This window comes from Anthonomus grandis, chromosome 2 (assembly GCF_022605725.1).
Source record: "Anthonomus grandis grandis chromosome 2, icAntGran1.3, whole genome shotgun sequence".
Taxonomy (NCBI): domain Eukaryota; kingdom Metazoa; phylum Arthropoda; class Insecta; order Coleoptera; family Curculionidae; genus Anthonomus; species Anthonomus grandis.
The window spans coordinates 23,422,300-23,442,738 of NC_065547.1; the positions used below are offsets into that span (position 1 = coordinate 23,422,300).

Here is a 20,439-nt window from a genome sequence, read left to right on the forward strand (position 1 = left end):
GTTAATAAGCAAATCACTTTTTATTTTACAGCTGATAAAGAGTTTCCGTTAAAGAAAAACATTATGAGGCCTTTTTCCCATAAAGAATTGACTACTAACAATAAAAGGTTTTTTAATACCAGGTTGTCTCAAGCGATAAAGTCTGTGGAATCTTCTTTTGGTATGCTGCCTGCAAAATTTGCAGTTCTTAATACACCCGTATGATGTACGCCTGATAAAGTTGATATACTAGTTCAAGCAATGTGTGTTTTACATAACGCCATCAAAGAATGTGATGGAACATACTCAAAGCCTTAATACAAAACGGTGATTCCATCTTGCAATTACCATTACTGACGCAGTCGAATGCAAATTTCCGCCAAATTTCGATATTCTGCCAGGCTTGGTCCTGGGCAACCCTATTACAATAATCTGAATGATTATAATGATACACACATGAGTATTTTGCAATTTTCTCATAAAATTAAATGTTAAATTCAATATTGTCTCGCATTTTGGAAAATTTTCGCTACACAATAAGTGCTGTGCAACGTATACGCTACGAGATACTGGAAAACGACGTGACAAGGGCAAGATGGCCGCCATTAACGCCACGTCGCCTCTGGGAACATCGGACAATTAAATCATATAGAAGCAAGGAGACTAGAGATATCCAGTTTTTTTGTATAGAAGAGACGCAGAAGCAATCTAAGCCGGTGCCACGCCCTCGCCTGACGTCCGTTCAGTGTGAATTGCGCCTTAGGATTGCCACTCGTGCACCCTTCAGGACGATCCTGCTAGTGGAGCATTCTGATTGAACAATACCTTAAATTCAAAATACCTGAAAATACCTTAAATTTAAAAAAAAGCTTCATATAATTTTTCTGTCATTTGTATTACCGTTTGATCGGCAAGTGAATTTCCCACAAGATTCAGAAATAGAAATTTAACAAAATCCCAGAAAAATGGGCGAGTAAGTGTCTTATTCAAATATGCAAATGTTACAAAGCAATATAACTCCTTTCTTAGCGTCTTTGTCTTTTTTTTCCTCAAAATGCTTCCACCTGAAGTAAACGGCAAGGCAATTTCTGACACATTAAATATAATAAATCAGTGTATTGGCTTGTATCACCCTGTAAAATTCCATTATCACCTTCTCCGCATGTTAATTTAATTTTCACCGCAGTTTTTAGAACTACTTAGCAATTTTAATGGAGGTACGAGTAAGTACGTGGTTCGTAGTTACTGCCTAAATTTTTATTGCTTTCGATGTATGGGATCTGTCGTAGGCAAATACAATGGTATGTTAACAGGTCTTACATATAAATTACTATATAATAATTTAGCCACCAGAATTGTTTATGAAATTTATACACAAACCAAAAATTATTAATTGTTAGCTCGATTCTATTTTATATTATTATTAGGTTAATTGTAAAAAGAATATTAATACACAGTGAGACAAATAAGTGGATACGCATTTGTATTCCATACAGGAGTTAAAACAGTTTCGAGGACAACAAGTTTGTCGCCTCCAAGTTTTGAACCGCTCGATAAATTAAATAAAATTTGGAACGCATAAATGATACGGAAAACACTGTGGAATACTGTAGTACAGAGTATTAGGCTTTACCAGCGGTTTCTAAGTTAAACATAGATACAAATTTTATACAAGCATAGTTTAGCAATTGATGGATAAGGGTAGTGTAGCCTTTTAAAGGAAAGTTTCTGAAGGGCTTTTTTGAAAGGTGTTTTCTAAGTTACTTCACATAAAATAATTTGTTTTATAACTGGACAGACAACCATGAAGCGCATAAGGCGTTGTACTTTCCTGACAGTAGAGGTTTTCGAATGTTGGGAATATGAATCCTAGCCTGGCTGAAGATTCCATGGTTTTGCGTGACGTCCGTTGCTTCCAGTAAATTTCTTTTCTTCTAATGTTGCTCCTTGCACAAATGTTTGCTTCTGTTCAATGTATGTTATGGACATTGGACTAGGCGTGTTCAGCGATTTCTAATCTAAAAACCCCCTTCTTTTCGAGTCCACTTTCGATATTCTTTTGTCCTGACTTCCAGTGGCTGCTTGGTCTTGCCCATGTATGACTCTTTACATCCACACGGGATTTGATTTATGCAGTTCTTGTTTTCTAGTAGGCATTCTCTGCTGCTTTCCTAATATTTATCTTTACTTGTTTGCTTGCATACCCGTTCTGCTATAAGTCTTTGGTAATGTCTTCTATTTCCTTGCTGAGGTTAATATTGTTGTTAAATATTGTGGCTGCTCTCCTCTACAGCGTTTTAATGATTTCCATTTTTGTGGAATCAGGATGATTGGATTTGTACTGTAGGTACTGTCCTGTGTTTGTTGATTTGCGATAAGCTGATGTCTTAAAGCGTCCATTGGTATTCTTTACAAAAATATACGAGCCGTTACAGGTCTTTTGCTGCTGTGGTACCTAGTGCTTCTGGGTCCAGTGTGTTTCTCCCAAATATTGGTTGCCTTTTGTGGCACAAGGTGTCGCAATTGCAAATTACATATCAGATATGTAATGTCTATCGTTGCATGTTTCTGGTTCCTATTCGCACAATCGGCAATTAAGGCCTCCATTATTTACTCTAATTCTGTTCAGGTGTTCTTTAAAGGCCATGTATCTCATTCTATTACCTATCAGTTTCTCGTTTGTTCCTTCCAAATATAAGGAGGTCTCTAGTAATTTTTTCATCTATTGTAAAGTTCATAAACGTGTCTTCTCTTTTTTCTCTCTTCTCAGCTGTCTCATTTCTGTCCAGTAAGCTTGATATTTTCTTTTCATCCTATCCCTAATCTCCCTGCTGCTTGGCATTCCCAGTGCAGATTACGGCCTGATTTAAGGTGCCGTAGAGCCTTGTCTTGCTAGTTCATCGGTTTTTTCATTTCTTGGAATACCTGTATGTCCTGGAACTCATGTGAGCCTAACTAAGTTGCGGCCTTCTAAGGTTTTCAGTTCTATGAGGCGTTCCCAAATCAGTTTTGATGTATCCCTAGGGTTCGATAAGGCCCTTAGGACAGCTTGGCTAGCTGTTATTATTAGGGTCTGCTTAGTGTTTTCTCTAGAACATTCTAGTATCGCAATATTTCCATCTGAAAAATTGTGGCATGTTTTCCAAGCGAGTGAGACGTTTTATGCTTAGATTTTTTTCCAAAAATTCCAGCTCCCGTTCCCGTTCGGTCTTGGATCCATTTGTGTACCAAATAAGATCTTCGTCTGATCTGCGGTTGCTGTCACTCCATTTTTTTCTTGTTGGATATTCCACCTTGAATGGTGTGCGGAAGCAATACTTTGGAATCTTATGATCCGAAATCATTTCTGATTTGTTTGCCTCACAGATTCTTAATATTCTTTGATGTTCTGTCAAGTTAGCTTGATTTCCCATTCGTTCCAGTCCTAGCTTTGCTTCTTATTGAATTAATAGGTTTACTGGTGGGAGGTTAAGAAGGGCTTAATGGTTGCAGTTGATTCAGATTTCATAGCTTCTATTATGCCTAGACATGCGAGCCTTTATATTTTGCTTAACTTAAGCCTTGCTCCTACTTGCAGGGTTTTTGAAACAAAACATTTGTATTGACGGCGTTTTGTACTGCCCTGACTGCCAAATATGTTGTCTTTTATAACGCTCTCAGAAAAATATACTTGAAAAGTGTTTCCTTCCCTGTGGTGGTATACCTACCATCGCCATTGGGTAGGGAGCTAATCGAACCTTTTGGAGTCTAGCAACAGTCTGGAACACTTCCTAGTTCCTCGCAGTACTTCCTTCAACAGTCCCTTTCAAGGTATTTGCTCCACCACACGCTTTTGCACGATGCAACCCCTTTTAATTTCCGGACTGTTGCCAGTCAGTTTCTCCACTTATTTATTGAGTTTGTTTCTTTCACTTATCTTCACACCAACCCGTACTAGCTCGTGATCGAGTTCTACTTTAAAGTTACCCGAATCGGTTCTATTCGAATTTCGATAAGTAGTTATTGCCCGGTCAATTCGTAATTTGAAAACAAATGCATTTATGGTCCGAGCAACTCTCCTCCATTGATACATGCCAGTTTTTATTAAAATTATTTATATAATTAGTACATACATTTAAATCTATTACCTCACTTCTTTGTCTTGTTACAAAAGTGGGCATATTACCTTTGTTTTCAATGTCTAAGCTGTTTGCCGTTATAAATTGAAATAGTAACTCAACTCTGGGCTTAGTGGTGGTGCTCCTCCAAAAGTAATGACGTGCACATATTACGCACATATTACATTCCGTACTCAGTATTCTAAATAAAAAATATTTTCTTTAAAGCCCTATAAAAAACATTTTATAGGGCTATTTTTTATTGATGGAACTTTAAACGCCTTAAAATACATTGAGTTGCTGCAAAACCAAGTTCTTCCTGTAACTCAAATCCTCTCTGACTTGGCCGATGATCGGTCTGTTTTAAACAAGATGACAGTTCTGCTCATAATGCGGTTATAGTAAAACAATTTTTACCAAATACTTTTTCTAACCGTCTTATTAGTGAAACGAACACGAAATTAGTAGGCCAACAAACTTAGCAGAGTTGCAAAGAGCTGGCCTAATTGGCTTTTATAATAGGTTAATTGATTTATTAGCCAAAGAATAGGATAAGCAATGCAAGGATTAATTTTTGTGCGGATTAGTTTTAAACGTTTTATTTTTATTTTTATTTGTTTGCTCAGTTCCTAATTGCCTGTAGCTTCTCACTAGTCTCTCTATGGCCTCTGTTGGTGGATGCCTTAAGTCATCATAAGGAAAGTATACCGATCCCATTACAGTCCTGCTCCTGTACATATCAAAATATTCTTATTTATTATTCTCACTGCTACTAGGTCCCTAGAACAAAGGAGAATCATGTGCAGTACTTGGAAGTTTTTCTTAGCAAGAATAGCGGTTCTATCATAGATAAGTGTTCCATCGACATTCCCAATTAATACCTGTTTATTTGTCCAGCATCCTTCCGACATATTTTTGCACCTTCCGATTGTCTCCGACAGCCACTCCTTAGTGTGCGCAGTCGCGTAGGTCATCCATCGAACTCCTGCGGAAAATGACGCCCCTAGAAACTATACTGTACTGGATTCTGGCTGGTTGATACCAGACAGTCCATTTTCTCTCCATGTTTCTCCTAAACTAGCCTACCTTTTTCCTGGCTTAGGAGTGTTTCCGGGTGCCTATGTTGTGTTACCGCCATTGTGATACACTCCACAGTGTCCCTACAGCTGCCAATCTGCACGTTGGTGCTCCTGGACCGCTGAGTGTGATCTCTTGCGTTCCTTACTGTCTTGCAAGTTCAGCATTAGAAACTTATTAATTAATTAGTTTTAATTCATAAAACAACTAAAATGCTTGCAAAAAAAATATTACTCCTAAGATTTTTTAAAATATAGGGTTGTTTTTTAATACAAACTAAAATTGACAAATTGATAGTTTTTCTTAATATAGGTACTGGAAAACTTTTTAATACCGTGTATTTCCACCTCTAGCGTTAATGCATGCTTGCAAACGCCTGCATATACTGAACTCCCACCTGGGATGGGAGATCTAAGCAGCATGAACTAGTGCATGCATGGCACTAGGTGGGCTTCCCTATTATTGCTTTATGCAGCCTAGAAATTAAGCAAAAGGATGTGGAAATACTTCGACATATTATTCGCTTATTATTAACTCAATAATGATGTAAAATCTATCGCCCACATGAGAATTTATTGAAGTGAATCAATAGATATATCTAAACAGAAATAAAATAATTTCGTAATGATCAAAAGACTGAAAAACTTCTCTAATTTTTATTAAGGAGGAAATAAACATGAAATTATATATTAATGAAGCCTTCAAATATAATATGAATACATTACGTTATTGATGAAAAACTTCAAACTTACCGTTAACTCCCCGATGTTTTAAAATCAGAAGCGCCTTGGTTTACGGGTATTTAAAGGAAAAATATTTTTTGTTGATTCTATTTTTAATATTTAAGTATATATTCTCCTGTAAAACGTAAGATAGTGGATTTTTATAGAAATCAGAAAGCTACTAATACCGATTTTTAGTATTGAAATCCACTAGTTTTTTTTTAGTATTTTTGAAAATATTCGGCAAAGTTCGATACGCTCAAATTGTGTCATATTTAAATGAGAATAGCCTGATGTCATCACGTAACATAACGGTTAGTAAATAAATCAATATGCAAATCATATATACCTAAATAATTTTTTTTATCAAGCAACATGTACAGATGTTAGACTAAACCAATTTTAACAACTCTACATTTTGGGGGCTTACAAAAAATTTGATCAACTGTCTCGATCAAGCGTTTCTGTCCAGTAGGCATTATATCTTAAATACGGCATTAAAGTCTAAAATACTCCTCTAGAAAAGTCATCCGTTTTCCACGATGTTAGTAATCATGTCAATTTCATGGTGGTAACTGTACTACTTGGTATTTGCGGTTTTTAATTTTTGGCGGAATAACTGCACGCTGCACTGTTGAATTTTAAACCGTAATTTTTTTTTCCAACTTATTATTGCTGTTTATGCTCCTTTCAAAAGAGTTCAAATTGTTCAATAGTTTAAGAGGGGCAATTCTGGTAGTATAATATAGTGATTTATTTTCAATTAGATTTGAAAACAGATCAATTTGTTGCGAAAAAACTATTTTAAATATGCTTTGAATTTTGAGACAGTCTTTTGCCTTCAAAATTATCATAAATGCCACACTAAAGTGCAAAGCCCTTCTATCGAAAGGGTCTAGGAAAAAGAGCACTTGAAATAAATGGTTTATCGTAACCTAGAAGTGCATTGAGCAGGATCAAGTGTTAAAGGAATCTCGAACCATAAAACTGTTATCAGTATTTAGAAAAAACAAATGTTTCAAATGTTCTTATACTCAGGAGATATTTCCTGAAGACCAGTGGCAAAGGATGAAATATTAGGAAACCATGATGGAAGAAGATCAGAATCCTTGTGTTGGTTTCAAGAAAATGGGCACAGAAGTTTTAAATTCCGTACTCGTCAAAAATATTTTATAGGGTTATTTTTTATTGATCGTACTTTAAATGCCCTAAAATACCTGGAGTTGCTGCAAAACCAACTTCTTCCTGTCATTCAAATCCTTCCTGACTTGACCTGTGATCGGTCTGTTTTAAACAATAGGCAGTCCTGCTCATAATGCGGTTATGGTAAAACAATCTTTAACAAATACTTTTCCTAACCATCTTATTAGTGGAACGGACACGAATTTAGTAGGTCAACAAATTTAGAGGAGTTTCAATGGCAAATGGTAGTTTTAAAAAGTTCGAATCGGCTATTATGATAGGGAGGTCTGTTTAAGCCTTTTATTGAAAGGATTAATTTTTGTGAGGATTATTTTTAAACGTTTTAATTTTATTTTTGTTAATTTTTACATTTTTCTTCTTCTCTCGGAGTTTATATTTCATTACGCAATACAGAGCATCACAAACCTTCTAAGGTTACAATTCTATGTGCGTTGTATACCGATTTATGTAAATCCTATTTCAGAAAAATATTTTTAAAAGGGCATTAAAGTCAGATGCTTACTAACGTCGTACTGAATAACAACGACGGAGCAGGCAAGTAGCAGAGTATTCACAGTTCGCCTTTAAGCATTTCTCTATGCGTAATGATTGATTTCCCAACCTAATGTATTATAAATACATTATATAATATATTACCCTGCACCCTATAATAATATATTACCCTATACCCTATTATATTTATATATTACACTAATTTTACTAATAAGGCAGGTTAAGCACTATATAATTACAAATTTTTTGTGTGAATTTATTTTATCGCTAAAAATGACACTGAATATACATAAGCTCCATTCTATGCAATTTACAAAACGAAAATCCGCATATTTTTCGAAAAGGACATGCACTATATCCTCAAAAAGTTAATATTTGGGTTGATTATTCTTGAAAATTCCGTTACTGGTCCTTTATTTATTGAAGGAAACTTGACAGTTAATCTATACCTATCACATATGAGTCACAAATCCAAATTTATAGAGAGGGCAATTTAGTTTTACAGGAGGATTTGTTAATATTCCAGCGGGAAAGTGCTTCCTCTCATTATTTTCTTGGGTGGTCCGACAGTGTTTAAATGGAAGATATTCGGATAAATGGATTGGCAGAAGGGGACCAAAAAAAGGACAAATTAACATCTTAAATCAAATTGGTATGGTAAATAAATTTGGTATCCTTGTTCTCTAAATTATTTATCCTTAGCAGTAAAAATAAGGCAACACTTTTGAAGCCTTTTTAGATATTCCATGGCTCTAAAAGATACCAAGTTTTGTGACTTATCTCTTTTTGACTTTTATTTTCAAGTATGCGTCTTTTAAAAACATTTATTTTTAAATAAAAATGAAACTTGAAAAATATGTATGAATTAGATAAGCCTACAACATTTAACACTGATGAAGCATTTAAATTTATAAACAAAATTACAAGAAAACAAGCAATCAATACAATACTACCCTGTACCCTGGTGCCGTCGATTTTGATGAATAAGGACCGGAATAAGTTGGCTTGATGAGACACAGCCGAAGACCAAATACATTCAGCTATGCCGACATCTTGCCTTCTCGTCCGTCCGATATCACTATCGTCCGTTTTAATTAGCAGCTTTGTCTCCTCTTGTGAAATAACTGCTGGTTATGTAAAACTTATACTTACCATTCATATTAGAATCTTTCTTCTCTTGCATCACTATAAAAAGGAAATTGTTTAAAATGGGGCCTTGAAAAAAGAGATTATTGTTTGGTTATTTTAACACCTTTAAAATTGACCTTGAGTCCTTTTTAAAGGTGTTAATTAATAACTCGTCCTTTAAAAATTGATCTAATTTTTAAAGGACGTGGACATAATGTTACCAATTACTTAAGTTTTTAAGTCTCCGATTGTCTTGTCTTGGAATTAAACCATCCTAATAATATCTCATTCATTTTAGGGGTGTATTACCTAATACCTTAATATCCTAATAGGATTATTCTGGAAATGTACATCTAAAATAATTAGACACTTCCCAAGTTAAAAATCTCATTCTTTATAAATATGTCTTGCACGTCTCTCACAGCGACCGAATCAGCAATTATAATTTATTTATTTTGTTGATTTTTAACGTTTAAATAAATATTCTAAAGGAAAATAGAACTAAAGTTGATCACAAATTCCAGGAAAAAATAGACATAAAGGCGTGTTGCTATAGTGCGAATGCAAATTTGCGAGGCTGTACATCAAATGCATACCAGCCACTTATGATTTGAGTAATTCATGTTTATAAAGTATTTCAAATTTACGACACCTTAGAACATTGAAAGGCCTTTCAATATAGTACGACACAATACACAATTTACTTATAACAACTATCAAATAACAAATATAACCTATAAATTTAAATTTACTTGTCGTGGAAAAATTGTGAAAAGAGCAATTTGTTTCTTTCTATAAATTAGTGTGTTTAACTTTTTCGTATAAAATTTTTAAGAAACAAAAAAGTTATATACAAAAATAAGCATGGGGTTATTTTTGTATATAACTTTTAAGCTTCTACACTCCATGCACAATTTTGGAATTTCTGTTTATGAGAAATATAACTAATAAAATTATTTTGCCGCTTGCCAAATTTCATAATTTTGTGACGCTTATATCAAGAATTAGCAAAAAAAAAACACTTTACAAGCGCCGTCTGTACACCTGTGCGGTTTCTAAAAAAATATATTTTAAATCTTGTCTTAACTGTTGTAAAAAAACGTATAAATACTTCAAAGGTAACCCTGAAGTAGCTGTCTGGACTTTTATAACACCCTGTATAATTGATCTATAAACAAAATAGGATTCTTTCGCAATTATTGATAACTCATAGCAATAGATCCACTTAAAACCAAAACTGATTGGAAAAAAAGTTAAAATGAATAAATAATAATACAAATAAATAATTAAAAGAAAAAAATATTCTAGGAAATTTGCAGAAATGTTAACATAATAAAAATTATAAATTTAAACATCGAAATAAATATAATATTTATATTTAATAATTATTTGGTTCTCAGTTTTTAAATTATATTTTTTTAACTAATTGGAAATTATTTCTAAAGCCACAAATTCTATCTGAATTCTAAAAAGCGTTATAAATTTTTTTCTTAGGTATGATTGATTGATTTGTTCTTGCAACAGGGTAAGGTAAATAAGGTTAACAAGGTGAATAAATCCCTAATACTGCACTCGAATGCTCATTGTATTCCCTGTTGCAACTGTCCTAATTAAAAATGTTACTTATTTTTGCTAGGCGCAGTAGCCTTGTTATTAGTTTCTCTATAAGCTTTCCTCCTGGGGAAAGTTGTCCTCCAGTAGGTTTTGTTTCCTTCAGCGATCGAGTGCAGGGCACTCGAAGATTATATGAGAGACTGATTTTCGTCTCTCTACCTATAAGATACTAAGTTCAGAAAAAGCCAACTTTACTCAGGAAACTAAAAATAGAACTAAAACGAGATTAAAAAATTAATAAGATTTATTTATTTAAAAAATAACACTTCACAATAACGATTTAACCTGCCTCAAAAGAGTCGGACAATCGATAAATTCATTTATGACTTTGTAAGTATTAGAATTCCTAGTAACAAAACCAACAAGTTTAGATGCCTTTATTGAAACAATGTTTATATGGTCAAAAAGTGTGAGCTTCTTATTTAAAATAATGCTCAAATCTCGAATAAAAGAAAAATACCTTAAACGTTGTCAACGAATAGTATGGTCTATTCCAATTCTACCGGTTTTGCGAAAAAAACTTATAAAACGACATTTACTTGCATTTAAGTAAAGTTTATCTTTTACACATCACTTTTGTAGTAGGACTAGATAATCATGCCTTAATGCTTAGACTTTCTCGTCTTTTACAACATGAAGTCGTCTGCTAATATTAAGCATTTGCTATTTAGGAAACTGGAACTGATATCATGACGGAAATGCTAAAAACAACTATGGCCGCCCTGAGGGACTCCAGATGATCAGAATTCAGAACCAGAAATCAGAGAGATGAAAACTTATTTCGACCCTTTGACTAATTTACTGTTATTGACTATTGTGTTTATTTTTATTGACATTTTATACATCATGATGTATATTGACCAGGTACATTGTTTTTGTACAGTTTTGCATGTATTTATTTTGTTTGTATATTTATTTTTATTTTGTGTGTTTTGTTTTGTTTTTATGTTTTTTTTATTAGCTTTGTCTACAAAATGTTGTAATTTTCTGACAATAAAGCATATGATTGATATCCAGAGGAGGAGTTTTTAATCCATTCAAGAAATGTGACATAACATCTTACAATAATTAACTTGTCCAGAAGTAACTGGTGATTGAACCGATCAAAAGCTTTGGACAAGTCTATTTATACCGTATCTGTTTTTTACGATCTCCCATTTGATTTAATGTTCCAAACTGATATGAAACAAGTTTGTTGCCGTGGATCTTTTGCTAGCAAAACCATTTTATGATTCCGATATTAAGCCTTTGTAGAGCTAAAAACGTTGCTTCGCTATGAGATAATCAAAAAAAGGCTTAGTATTACAGATTACATATATATCGTACTATATTCTTCGATGTTGTCTTTTTGATTATTTTTAAATAGGGGAACAATAAACCTTTATTTCCATACAAAGGGAAACTTAGAAGTCTAGAAATCTATTAAATAACATAAAACAAGGCATTAAAATGGTACAGACACACGTATACCAAAAACTTTTGTATAAAAAAGACCAGAGAAAATTGACAAGTATCAACTATTGTGTTACGAGCTAACCTAATGTTAAGAACATAGCATTTGATCCTTACTTCGAAAAATGAAATATTAAAAGAACTGGAAATCGACAAAAAAATTTCATTAATGAGTTTTATTGAAAGATCTTTGGAAAAGGCTTGTTGTGTGTTTGGGTATGCGACAATAAAGACAAATCTAGTGCGAGTTTGGCTGATATGAACATCTGATCCCTTAACTATCTCAGACAAATACAAATGTAGTAGCTCCTCTACAATTACAACTTTAAAAGTTTTTGTTGTCATGCTTACGTGAAACCTCTCTGCTAACCGCAATCACCAATGGTCCCATTTTTGTAAGTCTGAAAGTAAAACGAACATCATTCTGTTTTTTTTGTCAGACTTCTTCATCGTTATTTAGAATTGCTGGCCAATACACAACATCACAATGTAAAATAGTGGAGTGCATAAAATTATTATACAATCTCAATTTTATGTTAGTACTTAGCAGAGCTTTGCGTAAATATAAAGATTTTTCAATTTGCAGTATGAAGTTTGGACCAACTTATTTACATATGAAGCTCATATTAGGTCAGAGTCAAATATGAGCTCCAGATTTTTAGTAAGATTACTAAATCTGAGCGTTACATTTTTTAAAGCAAACAAGATGCAATTTCTTGCTGAGTCAAATATCAGTGTAATTTTTTTTACATTTGAAACTAAATTATGTTTGATATGAGCCTTTCCATAGGGGTCATATTAATGTATTGAATTATTTATCGAAATATAAAATTCATAGATTTATAAAAAGAAGTTTAAAGGACCTAGTAACCTTGTGGAACGTGCTAATTGATCGTAATATAATCCAATACTTTGTTATTAGTAGACACAATGATACTGATATGATACCCCAGGATGTCTAAAGCTTTGCTAAAATATAGTAATATCAAACATGTATTCAGCCCTTTATCGCTAGACTTAAAAATATTGTTCCTAACCTTGGCGAGTGCAACTTTATCTCAAACTCAAAAATAAAAAATAAGAGGTCAAATAACCGAAATGCGGATATTAAAATGTAATAATTCCACCTCGTAAAACTTTTCCGGATCTCTCAAAAGCGTTCGAAATTTCATCGCTTTCTATTATTTCTAAGCAGTTTTAAAATTGAGATCAATTGCCCAACTTTGTTTCTGCTTTACTGATATTTCACTCTTATTGGTATCTAACCAGCACATAGAAAATTCTATTTTCTGCTTTCGAATTGTCGACATTGATATCTTTTGCTCCATAGAACGAAAGTAACATTCAGCTCGGCCAACTGATACCGGTAAATTTTTTCTTTACATTTTTATTAATTTAAATATATTTTAGGTAACTTATGGTACATAATAATGCATGTATAGTCATATTTAATTTTAAATTTTTAAACTACCGCATTTCATTCGATTGCGAATCAAGGGTAGAGAAAAAGTAAAATAACATTTTCGCAGATATTTTATTCCATATCTTCAGGAATGATGCATTTCGGCAAGTGTTCTTGCTATCATCAGACTTTAAAATTTATTACAAACAGTTACGTAACATTTACAACAACAAAAATTTGTGACAGATGATTCCAAAAAATACAGATTAAAAATGTAAATTTGTAGAAAAAACTTACAGAAAGTTACTTGACACATTCACAAAATAAGAGAGAGTGAACCATCAGACTCTAGTGTTGCAGGGTGTAAATAAAAGAATAAATGTGTTTTAAATATGTTGATGAGTCAAATCAAATATTAGTGTTATTGTTAGGACTTACGGAAGTAAAGACGGTGTTGCTCCCAAATTTAGTTTTCTTATTAATGCAAGTGTAATCCGGTGATATAATGCCTTTATTTATTTCCAGGAGTTCCAAAATATCCAACTTTAAACCTTTCTGACAAACGTGGACCACTTTGGTATCCGCTTCAGGTTCGAACCTATGTTCACCCTTAATAAATATGACCAGCGAAAGGAGCAGAGGTTTTGTTTAAAAATCTATTAGTATTCTCTTCAATGAGTTTACTATGTTTGTTGACTCTTGTCTCAACTCTTCTTTCGCTTTATCCGACTTAGCACACATTACAGTCAGGGTGAGAATATTTTAGTCTGCTAACACCCGATCTTTCGTCTTGGTGTTGACTGCAGATTTATAGAAGGAGAATTCAGACGGAAGTCAAAAAACACAGTAAACTCATTGAAAAGAATATAAATCAATTTATAACCAATACTTTTTTCCTTTCGTCAATTATAGTAGTCAGGCTGGACATAGGTTCGAACCTGAAGTGGATACCAAAGTGCTTTACGTTTGTCAGAAGGGTTTAAAGATGGATCTTTTGAAAATCCTTGAAATAAATAAAGCCATTAAATCACCGAATTACACTTGCGTTAATGAGCAAACTAAATTTGATAGCAACACCTTCTTTAATTCCTTAAGTCCTAACAATAACACTAATATTTAACAGTAGTTCTTCTAATGATGAAATAAAAGAAATTACCAATATAGATCATAGTCTGGAAAAACAAAAACTTAACCAGCATCAAGATTTAAAAGAATAATCTGAAGGAAATAAAAACGGATATCGTACGGTTTTGAGAGAACTAGGATAAAAGTTATATAGTGCGGCTGTTAATTGTCCCTCCCCTCTTATCTTTTGGATTTAATATAAAAGTTTAAAATGTGGCACACATCATTACCTACCTAAATACTACTTTTTGGTTCTTAGCTCATTTATCAAAACTTCAAAATAGAGACGAGACGCCATTTTGAAAAAGAAAATTCAATATAAAGGAGAGTTATGCGATACATCGTTTAAAAGCTCCCATTATTATTTATGGTCCTAGAATATTAAGTCATTACTTCTACCCATAGCAAAATGGCAGCCTTTCAAAATATTTTTATTTTCTTTACTACACCTGCTCAGGTGTAATTTGTTTATAGGTGTGTTGTTGTTTGTAGAGTTTGTATGTTTTGTCAAAAAACAAAAAAAAAACTAAAAAAAAAAAAACAAAAAAAAATCAAAAAACTTTACAAACACCTACAAATAAATTACACCTGAACGTGTGTAGTAAAGAACATAAAAATGAATAAAGATGCGAAAAATAACATTTTGAAAGGCTGCCATTTTGCTATAAGTAGAAATTCAGTGAAAGCTTTCAAACGATGTATCGCATGACACTCCCTTTCTATTTAATTTTATCTTTCAAAACGGCGTCACGCCGCCATTTTGAAGTTTTGCAAAATGAGCCAGGAACCAAAAAGTACTATTTAGTTATGACCCGAATATATTTTTCAAACGAAACAGGATCTCCACAAACTGTACAAAAATATTGTATAGACCATTTATTTCCTGAAATAATTTAGTTCTGCAAATTTCGTTATTGACTCTAATAAAGACAAGTAAACTAAAAAGATTTCAATAATACTTTAGATGATTGTTCCTACAAAAACAACAATGCTGTCATGTCTAATGCATTACTAAACTACACAAATAAAATGAAAAAAGTAATAGAACAAAAATATTTAGAAAAATGATATACAACGGTAATGACGGGTAATTGAGTTACCAAGTGACTATAATAAAGTTATCCAAGAGGCAAAAAATAATTCATTACAACTGGAAGTATGCATCACTCATGATTTTTTCCTAAATTATCCTGACCAAAATACTTCGATTACCAAAATATTAGATTCAACCTAGAAAGAAGACAAATGATCCAACTGTATCCAATTTAAAAAACTTAAAATACAGTTTTTAGATACAATAGAATTAAAAATAGATTTTGACGAAGAGTTACAGCCTCTTCCAGCGAGGTCTCTTAAATATCCAGATGTAAATTATAGAGCTCTTCATGATTCACGGCTGACGAATAAAGAAACGAAGTAGAAATATTTGCAAGAAATTAAAACCGTTCTTCTCAAAGATTTTCATGACTTTTAAGATAACTTGCTCTTTTAACATTTATATGTTTTAAGGGAGATATTCACAAATAACTTCCCGTATTGATAATTTTTTTACTAGATTTTACGCATAGCTGCCGTAAAATTGTAAATAAATGTTGGCTTTTTTTAGTATGCAACAAATACATAATAAACTCGTTGGTTACTTTTGTGTTATTAACCTATTACATATCTTAAACCAAAAAAAGCTTCTCCTGTAAAATCTTGGTTTTACCAATTACGGGATATTAGAATTAGACCATCGATATGTTACGTAATTTATAATAATTATCAACTGTTAGTTGTTGAAGTCCATCATTTAGCAGTAGCATTACCACTGAAGGGAAAATGTGACCTGCTGGTAATATTATGATTTTTCGCTTCGTGTAAGGAAAGCAGGTAAGTAAAGTAATTTTTTTTTAAAGTGGTCTTTTCAATTTAAAATATTACGTAATAATGCATTTATGGTGATATTCAACTTTCAGTTATTAAAGTTAGACATCGAAAGCAACTAAGTAAAGTATAACTTTCGTAAGTATTTTATTTAGACTATATTGTACTGCGTAGTTTTTTTTAATTACACATTAAAATTAATACTAAAATAAAACTGGCCAGTGTACCTTAGTTAAAATTAAAAATATAAATTAAATTAAAAAACATTTACAAATTTTTAAATTTCTTTTTTACGAAAAAAAAATTGCCTTTTTAAGTTTTACAAGACTAAAAAATTTAGAGTCAAAATGTACTCTTAAATAATTTTATGAAATAAGGCCTTATTATGTAATTTGTTAAGTGTTGTAACTAAAAGTTTTGTATTACTTAATTTGTTAAATCATCGACTTCTATCATGCGATGTATTAAATTTAAAAACTCATTTCTAAATTATAAAATCCCAAATTTAAAATAACTACCTTACCATATAATAAGAAAAAATCCAAACAGATCCACTTCTTAGTATCTAAACACTTCTACTTATTAATTAATTAAATAAATAACCATTAAAGAGAACAAATAAAAAATAGAACCTGCTACCACCGAGTCGCGGTATCCACTAAGCCCTGAAACTCCCAATGCCTTTTAGTACCATCACACCATCATCAAATCACTTCCTGAGAAACACGTGCTTTACCTGCCTCTACCTGTATAGAATATAATTCACTTTATTGTCTAAATTGTCCCCACCCACTCTCGCGTTATTAGGATTGCGTATGTGTCATACCGTATGTGTGTGATTTTACTGTATAGGGTGAGCCAATTATAATGAATGTTCAACGGTGTTATTCAATAAAAAGACAAACACCTGGGAAAATTTAAGTGCTTTTGTTTTAATCACGAATATGGGAAGTAGTAAAATTTTACTTATGCATTATGTTGAAGCCATTTGAATGCCTTGTAGCAGTATGGTTATAGTTCTAGTAATCATAAAGGACCCAGTTATCGAATACTAAAAATTTTTGCTACGTTATTAAGACCTACGTTCAAAACAAACAGTTAACTGAATTTAAATTAATGAATGGTTTAGGAATATTGCAAATTTTATTTGCGATCGTATAACATTTTATGATTTGCTGAATCAACATATATTATGATGTATAATACATATATCGACTATGTAAAATCGGTAATATAGCACAAATTACTCTTGATATCTAAGTTTCGAAGTTTATTTTTTTGTTTTATCTAATATTTATTTAATAAAATACCACGAATTTCAAGAATTTGTGTTAAATAATATAAAAAATAGAGTCGTTAAAACCTTAAAGACAATTATAGAGTTGATATACATGGTTTAATGCTTGAATAAAATTAAATAAAATTGCTTTTATCCTTGTTCAAGAATATCTTAATACAAATACGAGTAGTTACTGCTTTTTATTTTAAGTTATCATTTATGCCGATGTCTGGTTAGTTTTTAGAATGAAAGCCTCTATTATGAGGCAGCTTATTATAGGGTAATTTCAAGTTTCAATGTTTAATAAAATACAATTTTGATTAAACCATTTATTTTTCATGCTCCAAATGTGATCCGCATTTCTATCAATCAATCAATCAATCAAATGCTTTATTGTCAAGAAATTGTTACATATTGTAGACAAAGCTGTAAAACAAAAAAGACACAAAAATACAAACAAAACACAAGTAAAGAAAAGAAAAACAAAACGAAATTTAAAAAAAATAAATAAATAAATAGAATAGAATAGAATATCTACAATATATACAGATTAAAACAATTTAAAAATTGTAAGTAGTCAAAAATATTATTATAAAATATACAATTTAATGTATACAATGTCAAAAAAAAATCATTAAAAAATCTCTTTATGTTAAAAAAAAATAAAAAAATGTTTAAAAAAGTAAAAAATTATAAAAAATCCTAAAATAGCTACACAAAGCAGTATACCTAAACATGTACAGATAGTAAAAATACATAATCAGCTAGTGCGAAATTACAAATCAATGATTACAAAAAAAAATCGTTAACTGTGTAAAAAGCTCTCTCCAGTAAGAATGCTTTTAATGCTTTACGAAATGCAAAAAAAGATGTGATGTATTTAATTTCCAATGGCAGATGATGATGTGCATTTTTTGCATTATATAATATGGAACTTTTGACCAACTCTGAATGTGGGGTAGGCAGGTATAGATCATGTTCCGTGTTTCTAAGTGGATAACTATGGGAAGGCCTATCAGATGCTGAACGGTGTTTGCGTATTAGACAAACGGACTCAAATATGAATAAAGATGGAAGAGTTAATATTTGATTTTTTTTGAAGAAATGCTGGCAATGACTTCTGTATTTAAGTCTCAGTGTATAACGTAAAGCTCTCTTTTGTAGTCTAAAAATACCGTTAAATTGAGTTGCACTACGTATACCACAGAATGGAAGGGCGTATCGAAGGTGCGATTCAAAAAGGGCAAAATAAACTGTTCTAGAAGTAGATAGGCTAAGCTCCTTAGAAATTGATCTTAACGCAAAACAAGCGGAACTTAATTTTCTTGATAAAGAGTCAATATGTGTGTCCCATTTTAACGAGTTGTCAACAGTCCTAAAAACTTTACAGAATCAACTTCGTCAATTGTTGCGTTACCAAGTACAGAAGATTGCAAGGTATTTTTATAGAACAATATTTTAGTTTTGGAAATGTTGAGACAAAGGAGATTAGAGTCGCACCATGATTTGATAGTAGTTAAATCACTTGATACGGTTCTACGAAGTGTAGCAATATCCGGATTACTCCAGGTAAAACTGGTGTCATCAGCAAATAGACAGACTTTACCGTTAATATTTAAATTAGCAATGTCATTGATGAAGATAAGAAACAAAATAGGGCCAAGTGCGGAACCTTGAGGCACTCCACTTTGTAATGGCTTGCAAGAAGACATAGTCGAATCAATTCTCACAGCTTGACTTCTGTTATTGAGATATGACTTAAACCATTCAAAAGGCGCTCCTCTGAACTCGTAATATTGCAACTTCTTTAATAAGATGTCATGATTAACACAATCAAAGGCTTTAGTAAAATCACAGAAAATTGTTGCTGTAGGGTGTGGTTGTTTAAGTTAGAGTATACATTATTAAAAAGAGAAAACATAGGATCATTTGTGCATTTGTTATTTAAAAATCCAAATTGATGGGAAGTAAGTATTTTATATTTTAGCAAAAATGATAGAAGTCTTTTTTTAACCAATCTTTCAATAATTTTTGAAAGTGTGGGAAGAAGAGCGATAGGGCGATAGTTGGAAGACTGATCTTTGTCTCCTCCTTTATGTAGTGGAATTATTATCGCCATCTTAAGGCAGTTAGGAAAAACACCTTTTTGAAAAGACTGATTAATTAGAGTAATAAGATGACATAATGTACATTTGGGCAGATTTGAAAACATTTTGAGAGTAAGTCCATCGATTCCAGAAGAGCCCTTGTTTTTGATTTCCCTAATTGAACTGCAAAGCTCTGGTAACACTACGGGCGTAAAGAAAAAACTGTGGAAATTCTCATTTGCAATGGGAAGATATGAAAGTGGATCATGGGAAGGAGTTATGGTACTCATTAAATTATTTGCCACATTTACAAAATAATCATTAAGGTTCTCAGATGAAGTGGAGATAGTATTCGACAAAGAAGGCTTATTTCTCAAAGCATTAACAATCGACCATGTTTCCTTAGCCACATTTTTAGATTTAGCCAGTCTCCTATTATAGTCAATATCCTTGGCGGCTTTTAAAGTTCTCTGATAAATCTTTTTGTAAAGTCTTACCTATTCATGAAAAAAAGCGCTGTCTGAAAATTTCTTAAGATGAGATAATAAGCGCATGTTCTTAGCAGATGTACACATGCCTTGGGTAGACCAGAGGTTATGTTGCTTCTTTTTAAGAGGTCTTAAAGGAAAGGAGAGCTGGTTTTACTGATTCTGGTAGGTGATTTAATGTGCATGATTAAGCCAAAAGAGTCGAAAATGGACTGGAGAGATTCTTGAGCAGCACACACATTGGAAAAATCAATGTTTAGGTCGCCACATAAAATGAGTTTGCTTTTTAACGGCAGAGACTCAAGCAAGCTCAGTAATTTTTGGAAAAAAACATTTACGTCAGCATCAGGTGTTCTGTAAATACAAACAACGTAAAGATCAAAATTATTATTGTAGACAATGGAAAATTCAAATATTTTTTCAAAAAC

At 32.3% G+C, this 20,439-nt stretch overlaps 1 long non-coding RNA gene across 1 annotated transcript; it reads left to right on the forward strand.

Annotated features, from left to right (window-relative positions):
• The first annotated feature begins 840 nt into the window (after nt 1-840).
• LOC126733648 (uncharacterized) lies at nt 841-11,328 on the forward strand. Its single transcript, XR_007659804.1, has 2 exons — nt 841-952; nt 10,984-11,328. It is a non-coding gene; the product is annotated as an uncharacterized LOC126733648 (long non-coding RNA).
• The last annotated feature ends 9,111 nt before the right edge of the window (nt 11,329-20,439 follow it).